The sequence below is a fragment of the Thermobia domestica genome, chromosome 18 (assembly GCF_964235325.1).
Source record: "Thermobia domestica chromosome 18, izTheDome1.hap1.1, whole genome shotgun sequence".
Lineage (NCBI taxonomy): Eukaryota > Metazoa > Arthropoda > Insecta > Zygentoma > Lepismatidae > Thermobia > Thermobia domestica.
In genome coordinates, this window is record NC_137471.1 from 28,629,911 (window position 1) to 28,648,709 (window position 18,799).

Consider the following 18,799-nt stretch of genomic DNA (forward strand, 5'->3'; position numbering starts at 1 on the left):
CCCCTCTGTATTGTACATTGTCTCTTAATATTTTTCTTATATGATGTATAGTTCGCGAGATATTGGCTTGTAACACTTATTTATAAGTACTGGAAATTTTATCGGATACAGGACCATTTTTGGGGCCCATCTTGAAAACGGTGCCCCATATCAAAAATTGTTTCCTACAAAAAAATGTTCAATTTTTCAAGCTCTTTCGAACGAGGTATCACTCGACCTATGTTCTCATTTGAAAATTTCACGTTTACCTCCCTCCCCCAAAAATGGGGGGCGGGGGAAACCTAATGTTTGACTCATTTCTTAGGCCCCTCTGTATTGTACATTGTCTCTTAATATTTTTCTTATATGATGTATAGTTCGCGAGATATTGGCTTGTAACACTTATTTATAAGTACTGGAAATTTTATCGGATACAGGACCATTTTTGGGGCCCATCTTGAAAACGGTGCCCCATATCAAAAATTGTTTCCTACAAAAAATGTTCAATTTTTCAAGCTCTTTCGAACGAGGTATCACTCGACCTATGTTCTCATTTGAAAATTTCACGTTTACCTCCCTCCCCCAAAAATGGGGGGCGGGAGAAACCTAATGTTTGACTCATTTCCTAGGCCCCTCTGTATTGTACACTGTCTCTTAGTATTTTTCTTATATGATGTATAGTTCGCAAGATATTGGATTGTAACACTTATTTATAAGTACTGGAAATTTTATCGGATACAGGACCAATTTTGGGGCCCATCTTGAAAACGGTGCCTCATATCAAAAATTGTTTTCTACAAAAATTGTTCAATTTTTCAAGCTCTTTCGAACGAGGTATCACTCGACCTATGTTCTCATTTGAAAATTTCACGTTCACCCCCCTCCCCCCAAAATGGGGGGCGGGGGAAACCTAATGTTTGACTCATTTCTTAGGCCCCTCTGTATTGTACATTGTCTCTTAATATTTTTCTTATATGATGTATAGTTCGCGAGATATTGGCTTGTAACACTTATTTTGACTCACCCTGTATATATATATATATATATATATATATATATATATATATATATATATATATATATATATATGGCAGGCTTAGATTAATTAGAATCAACGCATAAGCGAAATGAAATTTTCTCCGAAATATGCTAGCTCTGAAGTATTTTAAAGCATAATAGCGGAAATATCCATTAGTTAGAGTTTTCGATTTAGATCGATTTTAATATATACTCGGTACAACGAAGCTGAAGGCTCAGCGAAAAGAATTAGTGTTTATAAATTCATTAACTCTCGTTTTTAATTAAGATAGAACTTTTAAATGTATTACAGCTCAAATGTTATTTTTTTAAGCAACCCCTAACCGAATTGTTGACTTTCCTACTCCTACAGTAGGCCTATTTGTAAATATAATCTGTCACGCTCTTACCCTCCAGCAAATTATTATTTTTTCCCCTATATTAAAGAGACGTGAAACAAGTAACGCAATCAACAAAATACATATTAAATTCCACACAAAAATGAAACACTCGTATATTAAAGGATAATATTCAGAATTTAAAATTTTCGAGAAATAACAAGTAGAAGTGTGACGTGTACACCACGCGAAGGAGTTTGGTCCATATACAGGATGGTCCATTTTACTTTTTCCACAGAAATATGTCGAAAACGGTTGAACATAAACGAACTGAACAAAAACTCAAATAGGAAATATCATGAGGCAAATCGAATGGTGATATCTCGGTGCCTCTCCAAGGACCGCTCTTCAAGGGAGTCCGGGGCCCAACTTTAAAATTTTAAATGGAAACGTGGGGCGAGTGGCACCTCGTTCGATAATCATCACCTGCAATCAAAATGGAAGGTGCCATTTACAAGAATTTTACCTACTTTTTTCCATTACAGACATCTATCTCTTATAAAAACACATTTCAGATAATTTTGTTGTGTAGATACAATTTGCAAAAACTAATTTCACCATTCCTTCCAGTCCCGCTTCACCCACTTATGGAGGACGTTGGAACGATGATTTTCTAGGAACTAGATTTCCTCCTTTGCATTATGATACTTTTACTCTAATTATCTTCTCCAATGTTACATTTTTGAACCCTAGAATGATAAATACCCTCTGTGATTTCCTATAGGAGTTTTATTCTGTTCATCCGTTATTATATTCAACCGTTTTCATGTTAGTGTACTGGACGATTTATTTGATACAGGCACCATGTCTTGGCGGCCATTTCGAAAATGGTGACCCACATGAACAATCTTTTGCCATAAAGATGTTTAATGTATGAAGATCTGTCGAATGAGGTATCACTCGACCCATATTTTCGTTTAAAATTTCTAAGTTGGGCCTGGGCCCCCCTGAAAGGCGGCCCTGGGGGCACCGGGACATCACCATTCAATTTTCTCCTTGGTACTTCCTATTTGAGTTTTTGTTTAGTTCATTTATGTTCAACCGTTTTCGAGATATTTCCGTGGAAATATCAAAATGGGCCACCCTGTATATCGTGATATGTTCTCTATTAATATTGAAACCGGAAATGGTAGTAAATTTCACCCACTTCCTGTTTTAGTAGAAAGATTAGAATGGAGATGGAATACATTCTTGGGAAACTTGAATTGATTACAGAAAACGGCTTCTCGCTATCTATTACCGTCTTTACTCTACAGCAACCAACATTAAAATTGGAACTGGTTAATTTCTAATTCAAAATGTTATAAAGACGAAAACTACGACGACTGGAACGAAGAAATCGGTGTCAAATATAGAAGTAGGAGGGGAGAAAATAGAACAGGTGAATAGTTTTCGATACCTGATTACTATTATTAGTGATGATATGAAATGTGAACTTGAAATAAAAGCAAGGATAGGAATGGCGAAAGAAGGCTTTAGGAGGAAGAAAATATTATTTTGTGGGACTTTAAATATAGAAGAGAGAAAAAGACTCATATAATGCTTTGTGTGGAGTGTTGTACTGTATGGGGAAGAATGCAAAAATGATGAAAAACGACTGGAAGCTTTCCAAATGTGAGTGTGGAGAAGAATGGAGAGAATTAACTGAAGTAAGCGGAAAACGAGTGACAGGGTTTTAGAAATGGCGGGGAAAGAAAGATCAATTTTAGATATTATCAAGAAGAGGAAGAGAAACTGGTTGGAATATTGTCTAAGAAGGAAATGTATCATGAAGGACGTGCTAGAGTATATGGTAGCAGGAAAGAGAGGAAGAAGGCGAAGAAGACTACAATTGTGGACGATATGAAAACAGAAAAATTGTACGTGAAGATGAAGAGGTTAGCTGAAGACCGTGGAGCATGGAATCTTCTCAGTGGCAGCAAGTGACCTGTCAGTAATGGCAGAATACCTATGATGCCGATTCGGTTTGAATAAAGTGTTCTAAGAGAGAAGATGGTACCTCAGCAAATGCTAGTGCAGCGTGCTTTTGATCTCGAATATGGAATGTGATACAGCATCGGAGAACAACGTCCGAAACTCGAATAAGCAATTTAAGAATATGTGATGCATGTGCAAGACAAAGAGCTCCGGAGGACCGCATGGATCTTTTTTAGAGTCGGAGCGAGTTTCGTAAGGCGTGCGAGTCAAGAACTAGCAACGCCGATCACGGCCGTTTTGAGACTTGAGACTCCATCTACAACCCTAAAGCCTCAAGATGAGGTAAAAATTAAATCTTTGAGTTTTTGCGCCCCATGATTATACCCTTTAGGCTAAAGGAGACTAAGGTAAACGAATCATGATAGAAGAATTAGTGAAATGAGAATGTGGGAGGAAACGGAAGGACACCGAGAAAACCCATGGACACGATGTTGTCCACCACAATCTTACCTGGTCGGGGATCAAACCAAGGACCCCACGTAACAAAGGTAAGCGCACTATCACTGAGCCACCGTGTAAGAATAAATACGTATCGAGTAAAAGGAGAAATAGACTGTTGAACAGGGCCGGATTTACGGGAGGTGGAAAGGTGCACCTACACCCCCCTCTTCGTTGAAAATATACACTACCTAAAGTGAGAAGATAGCAGTGACAGTAGCAACACTTCCCGAAAATTTCTGCTGTAATATTTCCGTATGGGTTTACAACAAAGGGAAGTTCTACAAAATCGATAGTTTAAGTCAATTTTCTAAAAGTTGAAAAAAAAAAGGATTCATCGGAAACAGACACTTAGCATTTCCAGGGCATTTCCTCATTCACACCACAAATACCTAAAGGCATTTTTTTTTAAAAAAAAGTCCAATTCAATTCAAATATACTGGTAGTTACTGGTGCACCCTCCTTCAGAAAATCTGGATCCGGCCCTGCTGTTGAACTTTTAGTATGAAATAAGTTATCTAGCTTGACTGCTTTGGTATTATCTTCTCCTGCCAAATAATCACAGGTATAATGATCTTTCTCCGCAGCATCAAACTTTATAAAAAATTTCAGGCGGCTGAAGCTGGTCGCAGAGGAGATTCGAGCTGAGTCTGTCCAGACACTCCCTCACACGTATCAGATATGGAGTGGGTTAGTAGGTCATGAGTCAAGATTGGCGAGTGGGTTAGTGGGTTGTAAGTCAACAGGACGTGACCCACTGCGTCCCACCACCTACAGTGACACACTCTTGCCCACCATGACCCACTCTGGCCAACCGACTCACTACGACCCATTCTACCAAGTGCATTATACACAGGATACTCTAAACACTGGTAAGTACTGTATGTCTACGTGTTACTTTCAAGACCTCCGTTTTTCTCCCTTTTTCATTTGTTTATATTTACTTACCTGAGATGAGTATATCTAAGTGAAAAAAAGAACTTGAAGCACTTTTGGGTATTGATATTTACAATTGTAATAATAGGAATAAGACTTACTACTTGGCTTTCGAAACACAGTGGAATTTTACACGTTTTTGCCCTTTACATTGCCCTACTTTACTTTGATTTGTAACTCAAATTTCATCCTATTTTCCACTGAAAAATATCTGTAATTCAACAAGGAAATAATTAGGCCTATATATGATAATTAAATTGAAATTCGTCGTAATATAGCCCATGACAAAAACTTTACCATTTTATATCATAAAGATCAGATTCACCATTATTGTAACACAGCGGTGTTTGAGCGATTGACTCTAGAAACTCAAACTCTAATTAGCGATAATTTCACAGCCATGTTTTATTACAAGTGTAAACTCTTTAGTCAGTGGAGAGGAAGGCGTATATCATGAGTCAGAGTTGATGACGATGAGTTTTGGTGGGTGGTGGGTCACGATGGGTCGTGAGTCAGAGTGAATCACGGTGGGTGGTGGGTCAAAGTGGATCATACTGACAAAAAACTGTATGTGGCGTACGTAAAATCGTATGTTACATTTGTAAATTCTGTAGTTTTTGGACTTAACGTACAGCAGATGTATAACTGGAAATACATATTTTATAATACTTTCTGTGACGGGCTAAATGGCCTTAGATGCCGAAAGCCCAGAAATCTAAATCCTATATTCCTGTATAAGTGTTCCATCTATACGTACTTTCCGTATGAAACAATATAGGAGGTCAGGATCTCACATACAAATGGACGTATATAACATATTGCTGAACAAGATAACATACATATATGTAAGTAATATAAGGAAGACTGTTAAATGCCAGACATACTGCAACGGCATGATGTAACAAAAATATAAAAGCAGTGCCTATGTAGCATACGGATAACGTATGCTCCGTACTGATTTCTATAGTAAGCAAGAGGATTCCGTATATTTGTACAATATACCGCTGTCCGGAGAACGGATTTTTCTCAGTGTGCACTATGGGTCGTGAGTTCAGTGGGTGGTGGGTCAAGTTTTCATTGGTATACGCCATCTCTGCACTCCCTTATCTACGAGAATGCGGTATGAATTCTAGACATTCGTATAGGATATACGTACATTGAGAGGAACAGTAAAATTGACAACCAAAAAGTATTTTTTCGTCGTGTAGGCTCCATACATACATATAAACCCTTTGAAATCTCGATTTAACACATTGAGCGCCAAGGAAAATTCTGCTGGTTTCTCCTCCCGGACCAAGATGGACTTGCAAAAGATAACACGTTCAGGCCGTGTGTATCGGAATTGATACGCATTGGTTTTCCTTCCTGGGCTCTATAAAGTTTTGAGACAAAAAGTAATTGTCAACAAACACAACAATATAGTACCTTTCTCAAGGACAACTTGACCCGAGAGGGTAAACCTGATGATTTTGCTTTGGCCCTCAATGGAGTCTCGATTGTGTATGTAAAATGATACACGCGACCTCGGAAGGAAAACCTGTGTGTATCAATTTAGATATACACGGCGCAGAATATCCATACTTTCTTCCCTCCTATGGTTTCTTGAAAATAAAAATTGAGTCCATCAACACGTGACAAGGAGGAAGTTCTTATAGCTAGAACAACCGTTCCGAAATCTCGCTTTCTTTTATATCTGCATTTAAGATTGTTTATAAAGGACCTCTCGCCGCCTACTTCCCCTCCCTGTACCAGTCAAAGAAAAGAACAATTTCTGTCCGTATTTGTATAAGTGTTTGTATATTACCCTATAACATCCATAACTTGAATTCCCTTGATCATACGTGAGAAAGGGGAGAAACTTGCAAAGATCCATTGCTTGTCCAGGTGTTCCGGAAGGTATTCATTCCGGATTCGTTTTTATTTCCTCTCAGAACTGCGTACATCGTATTCAATGATCAAGATGATTTTCTTTTTATGAAATTCTGAATAAGGATTACGTAAGCATTGATAAAAAAAATACTGTAGGATTAAGCATATGTGTAGTAAATCTTCTCTTGATACTACATATGCCTATAGAATCTCTTCCGATCTTAATCCTTGGCGTCCATTCATATCACTTACCCTTTTCATGAAGGCTATTCAGCACGTGTTTATCTATTTCTTGACGGGTTTATCTTATTGGTTGAATGTTACCCTCTTTGCTGTCAGGAATAAGAACCAAATTGACTTTGTTCGTTCGCTCTTAAGCAGCGTACTTTATTCTTCGACCTGATCCTACTTAACAAACTGAAAATACCCAGCTTTTTAAACTTCCCAATTATGTTATGAGTACAGGCGGAGCTCTTTCGTGGCTAGGCGATTAGCGTATGGGCCTTTGGTGTGGGAGACTTGGGTCCCAGCGGAAGCTTATGTGGTTCGGATCCCACGTAAATCAGTAGGTCCCGTCTCATATAGTCTCGCTGCTGAAAGGGACGTTAAACTAAAATACAAACAAACAGGCATATAGGCGTACAATATAGGGCTAATATTGTACAAGCTATTAGTGATGTCAACCGGCTCGGCTCGGCTCGGTTCAACTGAGCCATCGGCTCGAGCCGGCTCAGTTATGATGAGCCATCGGCTCGGTTCGGCTCGGCTCAGGTGAGATATCGGCTCGAGTCGGCTCGATTGCGATGAGCCACCCGCTCAGTTCGGCTCAGCTCAGGTGAGCCATTGGCATGAGCCGGCTCGGTTGGGTTGAGCCATCGGCTCGGTTTTGTTCGGCCCAAATGAGCCGAGGGCTCGAGCCGGCTCGGTTTGGTGAGCTGTTGGCTCGGCTCGGTGGTGACTCAGCCGTGAGCCGAGCCGTTGAAACACTAGTCAGTATAAATCGTTGATAATAATATCCACTTAGCCTAACCTTTACAGTCCGTCGTAAGTGTGAATGGTAAAAATCACATCGGTGATAAATGCATAACTGAACTGTATTTCCAGGAAGAAATGAGTTTAAAATTGTTATGTGACAAACAATAACGGATTTATCTTGAAACTCATGATTATTAAGAGCGACAAAAAAGTTACATATATTTCTATATAATAATTCCCTTATTAAATTCGGATTACCAAGAATATGTTTTTATAATCCTATTTGTAATAATGAACAGCGTTACCAGACAACAAAATATCTCTTGAAAAAAAAATGTTTCCATAACACCTTTTCTTTTCTTTTTTTGTAATCCTACGATACAATGAATGGGATATTTTGTTGAAAATTTCAGGTAAAGTTATTATCGCAAATATGTAATAGTTCCGTCCAAACACCTTTTTCAACACGTGCTTACTCAACCACTACTGAGAATACTCCGAAAAAGAATTTTCGTAATACACAACAACAACAACAAAAATATTTCCCGGAATATTTATATTTTCATGTTTTCTAGTGTTTCCTTTTTAATCTACGTGGGTTGCCGTGGTGCACAGATTTTTCTTTTCTTTTTTTCAACCCAGGCAACGCATCTACGTTTGTTAACTAATCAAAAAAAAAAGAAAGAAAGAAAGAAAGAAAGAAAGAAAGAAAGAAAGAAAGAAAGAAAGAAAAGAAAAGAAAAAAGAAATATGTGAGTTTTACAGGAGAATATTGAAAATTTAAATTAGCTATACTTGGAAATCATTTTTGTTACACAAAATGTTTGTGTGATATAAGAGGTGGAATTTTATTAAGTTTCCGAGATGACCTAGAAGTCACAAGTAGGAGTCGAAGCACCAAGACGCAGTATCTCTCTAGAATATTACGTATTGCCGTTTTACGAGAAAAAACAAAATAGTTCAAATATGAGACACGTAAAGATTGATAGTTCTGATTGAACTGAACAAAAATTACATAGCGATATTGCAACATGACCATGATTAATTCAGATATTTGAAGCTGTGTTTACACTCGTTCATAGCGTCGTATTAAGAGTTTGGCTAGAAATAAATGCAGAGAAAACTAAACACATGGAAGTTGCTCGAGATCGTAATACTGCAATTTATTGATACGTCAAAATACCAATTCGACTAGGGATGGCCACATTTTTTCGAAAAATACTTTTTCGAAAATTGGCTTTTTCGAAAACGAAAAACGAATTTTTTTTCGAAAAACGAAAAACGATTTTGTTTCAAAAAACCAAAAACGAAAAAATTTCGGAAAACGAAACACGAAAATTTTTTTTGAAAAAACGAAAAACGAGAAAACGAAAAATGAAATTTCCGAAAATCGAAAAACAGATTTTTCAAAAAAGGATATCCCTAAATTCGACACAATGGGTACTTTCAAATGTCTAAGATCAATATTAACAGACCAAAACCATATCCACAAAAGATTTTAAATGCCGACGAAAAGCAGGGAATTCGTGTTATTATTCAGCTAAAAATATTTTTTTTAAAAGCTTAAACACGCACTGTATTTGAAACTACAATGTGACTGTATAGTGTCTGATGAAGGGTATGTTACATATCCGAAACTGTAACAATTTTTAATGTTTATTTCATCATGTCCAATACATTGAATGTTTAGCAAATCCTGAAATTTTTACACTGGTAAAAGCAGAAAAACAAAATGGAAAACATTTGAATGAACATAAAATGGTAACATTAAATAAAAACATAACAGAACAAATATGATGGTTAATAATAATACAATAATGAATGTTGGGATTTGAAAATAAGTTAATAAATAAAACGGTTCGATACTTAGAGCGACACTTTCACCAAAACGTTTTGCAGATTTCTTGTGGGAAGCATCAATCTAAACACTTCCAAACATATTAAAAACCTTTTCACGACGAACGGCTCAAGGGGTGAGCCAGCAGTTTAAACCACCATAGCTCGGCTCCTAAATAACCTAGAGAGACGATTTAGGTGTCTGTCTCTTTAAGAAGGACGGAACTTTCCGACGGTGTGCATTTTATTTGCATCGGGGGTCCCGCAGCGGAAGGGTACGGGGGAAATTTTGATGTTTTTCAAAATATACAGGATGGTTCATGTAGGTACGATGTTCCGAATTTTTTGCTCCGTTGTTATATGCCCTTCATTTTTATTGTATATACAATGGTCACCAGTGTCTGGTGTATATGTGAGAACTTTTTTTCTTGTGTACAACAAATAACAGTGTTGCTATAGTCCTACAAACTTCGAAAAAAGGTATTTTTTATTCTCTTCTTCTTCTTCTTCTTCTTCTTCTTTTACGGATTCGGCACGGCTTGGGCACGGAGGTCACGAGTGTTACGTCATTGGAATCTGTCTCTCATAAGATTTCGAACGAGGTATGGCTCATATTTCTGTGATGATTAGGGGCGTCGCTAGGGCAGCCAACGTCAGAGTAGGCCAAAATATACTTCGAAAAATTTGTACAGGATGATTCTCGTAAGAAACACGTTCGGAACTTGATATTGAACTATCGCCATTCATTTTTTTTACTGGATTGTTACCAATCTGTGACGTACTAATTTGTGGACGACAAGTAACAGTGTTTCGTGCCTCTCACTTAATTTCCAAAAACAAAGAAAAATCTTCTTTCCTTTTTCTACAGGTTTAGCACGGGGGTACAGAAGTTATCTCGTTGTAATCTGTGTTCCATAAGCTTTAGAACGAGGTATCGTTCTTGTCCCTGTGAGAATAAGAAAGGGTACTAGGGCCACCAACATAAAGGTCTACGATTTTCTTGAAATCTCGATCCGTCCTTAAAACTGATGTTTGAGAAAAGGTCAATGGTTCCTCGCAGAGAGACGATAGATAATCCTTCACTTTGTTTCATTGCGTCATTCATGTCTTTCATTTTAACGTCTTACAGTAGGAATATTTCTTCTAGTTCTTTGCCTTTGGGGATGGTACCCTATATTGAGGCGATATTGCCTCTTAAAACTGTCATACTTATTCTTTGTACAAGGAAGGTGCTTGCTCTGTCATCGCCAAATACCGCGTGATACGTCTGCCTATTTATTTCTTTTTTATAAAGTTAATACCTTCTCTGCCCCATGAACCACTGAATTCAATAACGATAGTTACAAAATTATATTTCTCCGATAGATTACTGGATTTTCTCCTTTTATTCCCGTTTCTTTTCGGCTGGCTATATTTCCTGCCTGAATTGAAGAAAAGGGGAGATTGGAAGGAGCGAACGATCTGAACCGATTCAGCGTCTAAGGATTAGATTCCAAGCAGTCATGGACTGGAGGGTATATGGCCCCTGCAGGAGGCTCACTTGGATGGCCCCCATCTTCCCTTATTATTATTATTATTATTATTATTATTATTATTATTATTATTATTATTAGTAGTAGTAGTAGTAGTAGTAGTAGTAGTAGTAGTAGTAGTAGTAGTGGTAGTAGTAGTAGTAGAAGAAGAAGAAGAAGAAGAAGAAGAAGTTGAGTTTAACAGAGTCTTGTAAAACCTGTGCAATACGGACCTGTGTGGTTTTCTTCGCAATGCTGTCAGCTTCATTTACGAGTGGTAATGGGGCCTCAGGGTGGGGACCTGGTATGTTTCTTTATAGTGTTGCAATAAGTTGTCAAACGACTAACAGAGGGCCCAAGCAGAACTTAATAAAAGTCAGTCTCATTTCGACATTCATGGCCCCCTTTCTTCATACTGTTGAAATATAGTTTTACTAGGCCACAAACAAAGGGCCCCAAACAGGATTTTATAATACTGTTAGTTTCATTCTAATAATGGAGCCCCAAGATTACATTCAATGCTGGGAGCCACGGAACTCAGTGAACGGAACAAACTACAATATACCTAGGTATATTTAGGGAGGACCCCAGCAGGGATTCCTGCCCTCCTGCCCTGGTCAGTCCAAACCTGATGCCAAGTCTTCCGTTAACTCTCTATTCGAATCCGAAGTGGTAGAGATCAACCGTTTCCGGTTTTAATGTTAAACGCCATAAAAAAAAGGAACAAAAATGGTAAATAGGTAGCGAAAAGGGGATTTTAGCAATTCATTCAATGTCTCAATAGAACACACTATCACAATCCGCAACACTCTATCAAAATCAGAAGTGATTGGAACCAGTAGTGGTACTTCCGGTTTCAAATGTTTTTTTCTGTAGAGCATGAACGGCAAGGCATATCAGAAAACTTTTTTTTTTAAATACAGATTCAGCGTCAGTTTTGCCTCGACTTTTTATCTATCTGTTAAAAATTGGAAAATGACGAAAATCTCCGTTTATTCGATTACAACACGCATAATGGGTAAAACTGAAGTAGTTAGCAGCAAACAGATTTTTTATATGGATTCAGTACCAATAATATGTTTCATGTCTGATTTCATTCTTTTCATTGCAACTAGGACTGATAGACATCAATTACCACTTCCGGTTTTAATGGTAATCACCATAAACGCAAAAGCAGCAGAAGATAGTGTGTAACGGCTTTTTGATAGGAATTCAGCGTCCGAGGAAGACAATGTATCTTTGGTCCTATTTCTCTATTGTAACCAGTAGTTATGGATGTACTATTTCAAGTTTAACTACTGAGTCCACATAGCTTGGAACTCAACTGTAGTTTCACATTGTTTCCTCGTTCTGTCCTTTTTCCAATACTGATTATGGGTTCGTTCACAAGGTGACCAGACGTCCCGTTTTAGCCGGGACAGTCCTTTTTTTTCAACCGTTGTCCCGTTTTTATCTGATTCTCAAACGGGACGCCTAAATGTCCCGTTTTTAAGCAAAACTGACCCAGGTGTCCCGTAATTATTATTCAAAATATAAATGGTCAATGCAAATTCTACACTCTTCCGTACCAACACTCATTGGGAAGGTTGAGCCGTGTCTGGAACTTCTGAATGTTCAAATGAGAGTTGAATGTTCTGTGGTTCAAGTGGGAATTGAGTTCGATTTCTGAGTGTTCAAGTAGTTAAAAGTATTGTTGGGTAGTACTTAAGTTAGAGACGCTGTGTTGTCATTCTTACTTGTGAATTTTGTAAATTGAAAACACTGTTGAGTCCCAAAATACAATCTGGAAGTCACATATTTATCCCCCCCCCCCCCGCGTCGCCGATTCGTATGTGTCCCGTTTTTGCAAGTAAAAATTCTGGTCATCTTGCATCATTCAGGTTTTTGTGAAGTGAGTACCTGGTGAAATCTCAGAGTACAGACGACAGTAGCAGGTGGTCATTATATCAGCGCTCTATGTTTCATATCTTCACCCAGGTTTTTAGAATCTGATATGGCCTATTATGGATGGGATAGGCCTACCTTTTGCTTTAACTTTTGATAGGCTTCTCAATCAATTTCGTAGGAACCGCAGTGGCTCAGTGGTAGAGCGTTCACCTCTAGTGCATGGGGTCCTTGGTTCTATTATCTCATATCGCGTCAAGTGAGCTTGTGGTGGACAAACACCGTGTGCTTCCGTTTTCTCGGGATTCTCCCGTTTCCTCTCACTTTATTTATTCCACCATTTCATTCATTTCTCATCATCACCGTCTCTTTTAGCCTAGCCGACATAAGCATGGGACGTAAAACTTAAAGCTTTTTCAATCAATTTCCTGGGATCTTTGAGACTCACTGCTACACGACTTAGAATTAGGTTTACATCTAATTGCATATTAATGAAATTTGTTACTTTTTCCTCCTATCAGAATTTTATTCTACATTTCGTACTCGAGTTCGTTTCGTAATTTCGTTCTACATTTCGTATTCCCACACTTTCAAAAGAAAGAAAAAAAAGAAAAAAAGCTGATCATTGCGCCGAAAGGGAACATTTACAGATTCAAATTGGACTATAGATTTTTTAAATTTCTTATTTAGGTTTGAAGAATTATCTCTCGAAAGCTTTTGTTGCAGCTTGAAAAAAAAACCCTATATGTGTTCTTGCAAGAAACCGAATCCGGATTTTCTGATCGAAGTTTGAAACGGTATTAATTTAGCCACGAAACCTTTATTTTGTGTATGTGTGTGTGTCCGTTTGTGTGTGTATTATTGGCAGCTGTGTGCTTATACAAACAGAAATTTTTTTTTCAACAGAGAATTCAAATAAACCTACTGCGGTTTTGGTATACGAAGACAAGAAGGAATGCAATTATTTTCTTCCCCCCGCTAGTGTAATATTTAGTACAGTACAAAGGTTACCATGGGTGATTTATGGAATTCTTTTGGAACAGACATCATTTGTAACTGCGTAGACTATATTATATATTTCTCTCTTTCTTCTTTCTTTGGTTCTATAAATATGGCAAACAAACAGAGACAATCCTCTTCTGTACCTAGGTAATATTTCGAAGAGATTGTTAACACAGAAAAATATTATAAGGGAACAATAATAAAAATATCGGGTGGGGTGGGGGGTGGAAGGAATATAGAACTAGAAACCATATAATATTTTACTGCTGTAAATACAACCTTGCGTTTTGGGTCGTTACGTGTCTTTCAAATAATAATAAAAAATGTCCGTTCTACGAATCGCATATCATGTCAAAGATATGATTTATGTTGCGGTTTTTAAGTGCAGTGTAGGGCCAACACTATATATATATATATATATATATATATATATATATATATATATATATATATATATATATATATATATATATATATATATATATATATATATATACTTTTGAGTGCAAGTTCTCTGTTGTTACGTATCTATAGGAGACTGATTTCTTCGGTCATATTTGTTTCTCCGTTTAGAAACATATTATTATTATTTCTTTTCTTTTTTTTAAATCTACTTTGTATAGGGGTATACACTTCCCTTTTTGTGATAACAGCAGCCACGATAAACCATTGTTTCTCAAGTCCAGGTCTTGTATTTTAAAAACATTGTTTCCCCCTTTTTTCTGTACGGAAATGGATAATATGGGCTCAAAGCAAGATTTTACGACAAGTCGTAAAAGGAGCTTAAAATTTTGCAGATCAGTTATTTTATTTTTTTGCATTATATTCTACGCCCTTTATGGAAAAAGAAAGATAAGGGAAACACACGAGAAAATCTAAGATAATTATTATCAGTTTTCAGGATTAGTTATTACTATGCTAGGGAGGCGATATATATACAGAGTGAGTTGCGAGGGTCATCCAGAAGAAGAGGTACGTTTTCGTGTCAAACACAAACGAGAAATGTGCGTAAAACATTGATAGTACAGAAGCTACAAAAATAAATCCTAAAATAAGGTAGAGCCTATCTATTCCACCTGTACCCTCGGAAACTATGCGAAACTATGCGATTGGTCAGGAAACAATATATTACAGAAGCTACAAAACTGAATCCTAAAATAAGGTAGAGCCTGTCTATTCCACCTGTGCCCTCGGAAAATATGCGAAACTATGCGGTTGGTCAGTAAACAATATATTACAGAAGCTACAAAAATAAATCCTAAAATAAGGTAGAGCCTGTCTATTCCACCTGTGCCCTCGGAAAATATGCGAAACTATGCGGTTGGTCAGTAAACAATATATTACAGAAGCTACAAAAATAAATTCTAAAATAAGGTAGAGCCTGTCTACTCCACCTGTACCCTCGGAAACTATGCGAAACTATGCGGTTGGTCAGTAAACAATATATTAATAAAGGAACTTGTTACATGTAAACAACCAGAGCTTTTAATGAAACACATTTCTAACCTATAGTGTACATGATAATCTAGTTCCTATAAATGAACGTATTTACACATATCAATGTCTCGAATAGCATTATTATTTCATGAGATATCCTGGACTTACAAGGCCAAGGCCAATATACAAGAAAAAACAAAGAAAACTGCTTCTCTTTTCCTGAATTTTTTACTGAATGAAATTTGCATGATTTGAAAATCCCATTCAGAAGTGCACAGACTCACTTTTCTTTACTTTTTTTTCTTTTTTATAACAGGATCTTTTTCCATTCTGCACTCTATAGAATCTCATTCAGTTCGCGACAACTGCAATTGCATCTTGCATCTTGATGAGGTTAATAGAAACAGTATTGCACTTTGGAGCTACTTTCGTAATGCATACAGAACCAGTTTTGTTGACAATGATTACTTGCTCCACTTAACACTGCGTTGGTGGAAGAAGAAACAACTGTTATTTTTCACCCGAGTGGATCACTGGTTTCTCTTCTATTCTCTATTATACAATAAGAAACACAAAACGCTTTTTAACATTTCTTATATATATATATATATATATATATATATATATATATATATATATATATATATATATAATACTGTAATGTTATTAAGTGCTGTTGTATACGTGTTACGAATGCAAATGAAGAATTTGTACTCTGTAGACACAATTGTTATGGCTTTCAAGTTGCAATATTGAAGAAGCTTGTTTGTGTAGGTGTAAGTTTTTGCTCAAATAAGGTATCAGGGATGTAGTTTCAAAATGAAAGCAAGGATAGGAATAGCGAAAGAAGTATTTAAGATAATATATACATATATATATATATATATATATATATATATATATATATATATATATATATATATATATTGTGCGCCTTTGAGCAAAAAATTAAGAAAAATGACTTAAAAATTCTACAGCATTATAAGCATACTAGCGAAACAATACCCGTTTTTCACACGGGGAGAATACGTTTCATTTTGTATACAAAGGACTTAACTTAAACGGTATCAGAAGTGTCACTGTTCGCCTCAGAGCTCGGCACTAATATCGGTCGTTTTCCGTAATTTATATATGTCCCTTCCCTTCCCTAACTTGCGGGACTGAATTTAAATTTAACCGGCTTCGGAAGTGTTACTGTTCATGTCAGCGACCCCAAAACTATGGATTCGGCACTAATATCGGTCATTTCCCATCATTCGTATATATATATCTTTCCTTCCCCTCCCCAAGTTGCGAGGCTGCTTTCGAATTTAAACTTCATCTGAAGCAACACTTTTCATCCCAGTGATCCCGAAAACTATGGACTCTACAAGAACATAAGTAATTTTCGATCATTTTTATATATCTCCCCCTCCTTCTACCCTAAGTTGCACCATAAAAGTGAAATGTTAATAACCATTTCAGGGCCGAACCTCATCTATGTTGAAAATTTGATCGAGATCGGTCGGGTGGTTCAAGAGTTATTAAGTTACAAACATAGTCACTTACATTTTTACTGTGTGTATATGAGAAAATAATGTCTGAAGCTGGGCCACTTGTGAAGTAAATATTTGATTAAGCTGAAAGAAATGAAGTGTAAATCCTCATCTTAGTTTTAGAGGAAATAGAGAAAAAGAAATCTCTGCATACCTAACAAGCAACAATATCAAGTGTACACTACGTAATCGAGTTTAGTTTGTAGGGTAGGTAGGGGGAAATCGGATCATTGGGGAAATCGGATCAGTCAAGAACAACCTTTGTGATTGGACGTTAAAAAAATACTCTTTGCGTCGATGTGGGGCTCATTGTAGTGCCATCTCTTAGAAGAAATGGGTACTAACGGAAGATGTTGTTGATTTGATGCCAGAAGATGTTTGTAAGGAGATTGGGGAAATATTAAAACTATCTCTCTCTGTCGCTATATATAGCATATCGTTTTATTTAAAACAAACTCTCTTATATGATATTGCTATGATCATAGGGGACACTGTGGCTCAGTGGTTGAACATTCACCTCTGGTTCCAGACGTCCCTGGTTGGATCCCAGGGCAAGCGATGACAAATGTGGAAAATGGAGAGAACGTGACGGTACTAACTTGTGGGTCAACAACAGGAGTTTACATTCCACCGTTTGTTATTTTCAAGGGTAAGAGACTGAAAGTTGAATATCGCGATGGTATGCCACCAGGATCCGACGTATCTTTGACGGAATCAGGATGGATGAATGAGGAGGCTTTCAAGAAATGGGTGGAACATCTCCGCAAACATCGAAGTCATGCTAAAGTTATTTTAATTATGGATGGACATTGTTTGCACACACCCCTCTCTGTAGTAGACGTATGTGAAAAATATGTTATAGAAGTATTGCTGTTGCCACCTCAAACAACACATGTTCTGCAGCAGTGATGACGCCAGCTTTAAGTTCTTAGGGGGGCAAAGGAGGGGCAGATACATTTTCAGGGGGGCGGCTATTTGCCATACCAAATATGACATATTTATTACGTTTGACTTATTTTACATGACATTGTGTAATTTCGTTGCTGCTTTTATATTAGACCTATATGATTATAAATTAAACTTATTTCAGGTAAAATTTGTAACTAGCAAATAAGTAACGTCTGCATATGAAATATTTTTCAATGAAACTCAAGCCTAAACATAAATTGAATTACTTTCGCGTATGCTACGAGTAACACATTCGTCTAGTACTATATGCTACGTCTCTCTCTCTCTCTCTCTCTATATATATATATATATATATATATATATATATATATAGACAGAGAGAGAGAGAGAGAGAGGGAATTTACGAGGAATTGCTGAAAATATCCTAGTCCAATCCAGAAGGAGTGTAGGTACTAGGTAGAAAAATGAAACCGTAGTTTGCAAAAACATATCTCTGTATGTACAAATACAAATTTTCATATTAATAATGAAATTCTTGTTGTTTCTCAGGCCTCTGATGTGATTATGTGTGCCCAAACAGCGAATTTCACGTACATCCAGACCCTAACTGTTATAACATTTTTGTTCCACCAAAGAAAGTCACCGAAGTAAATTAATTAGGAAATGAGTGAAACACCACGGGACTCTCCTCCGTTATATACAGTGGTGAAGAAGTAAGTGGCTTAGTATAAACGTGGCAATTTCTCAACAAATTATGCTTTACATTCAGGATGAATAAAAGCAATGACTCTTCCTGAAATCATGGATGCAATTTGTGACATTATTCTTGAAAATTGCAGCATTTCAGCCAGTGGTGGATATAGCCCGGGGCTGGAGGACTTAGGCCACCCCAGTTTTTGAGTGACCAAATAATTTAAGCTATTATTTATATAATTTTTAAAGTGTATAGTAAACTCACGATATACATATTATAGTCTGAGGTCTGGCTGCACCCCGCTTTCTCAGTTTTTACCTTCTCAGCAAACCTTGTGTCAGAGATTCTTAGCATTTCTTTGGAACTCGTCGGTAGCATAATTCAGGCTGGTTTCTGTATGCG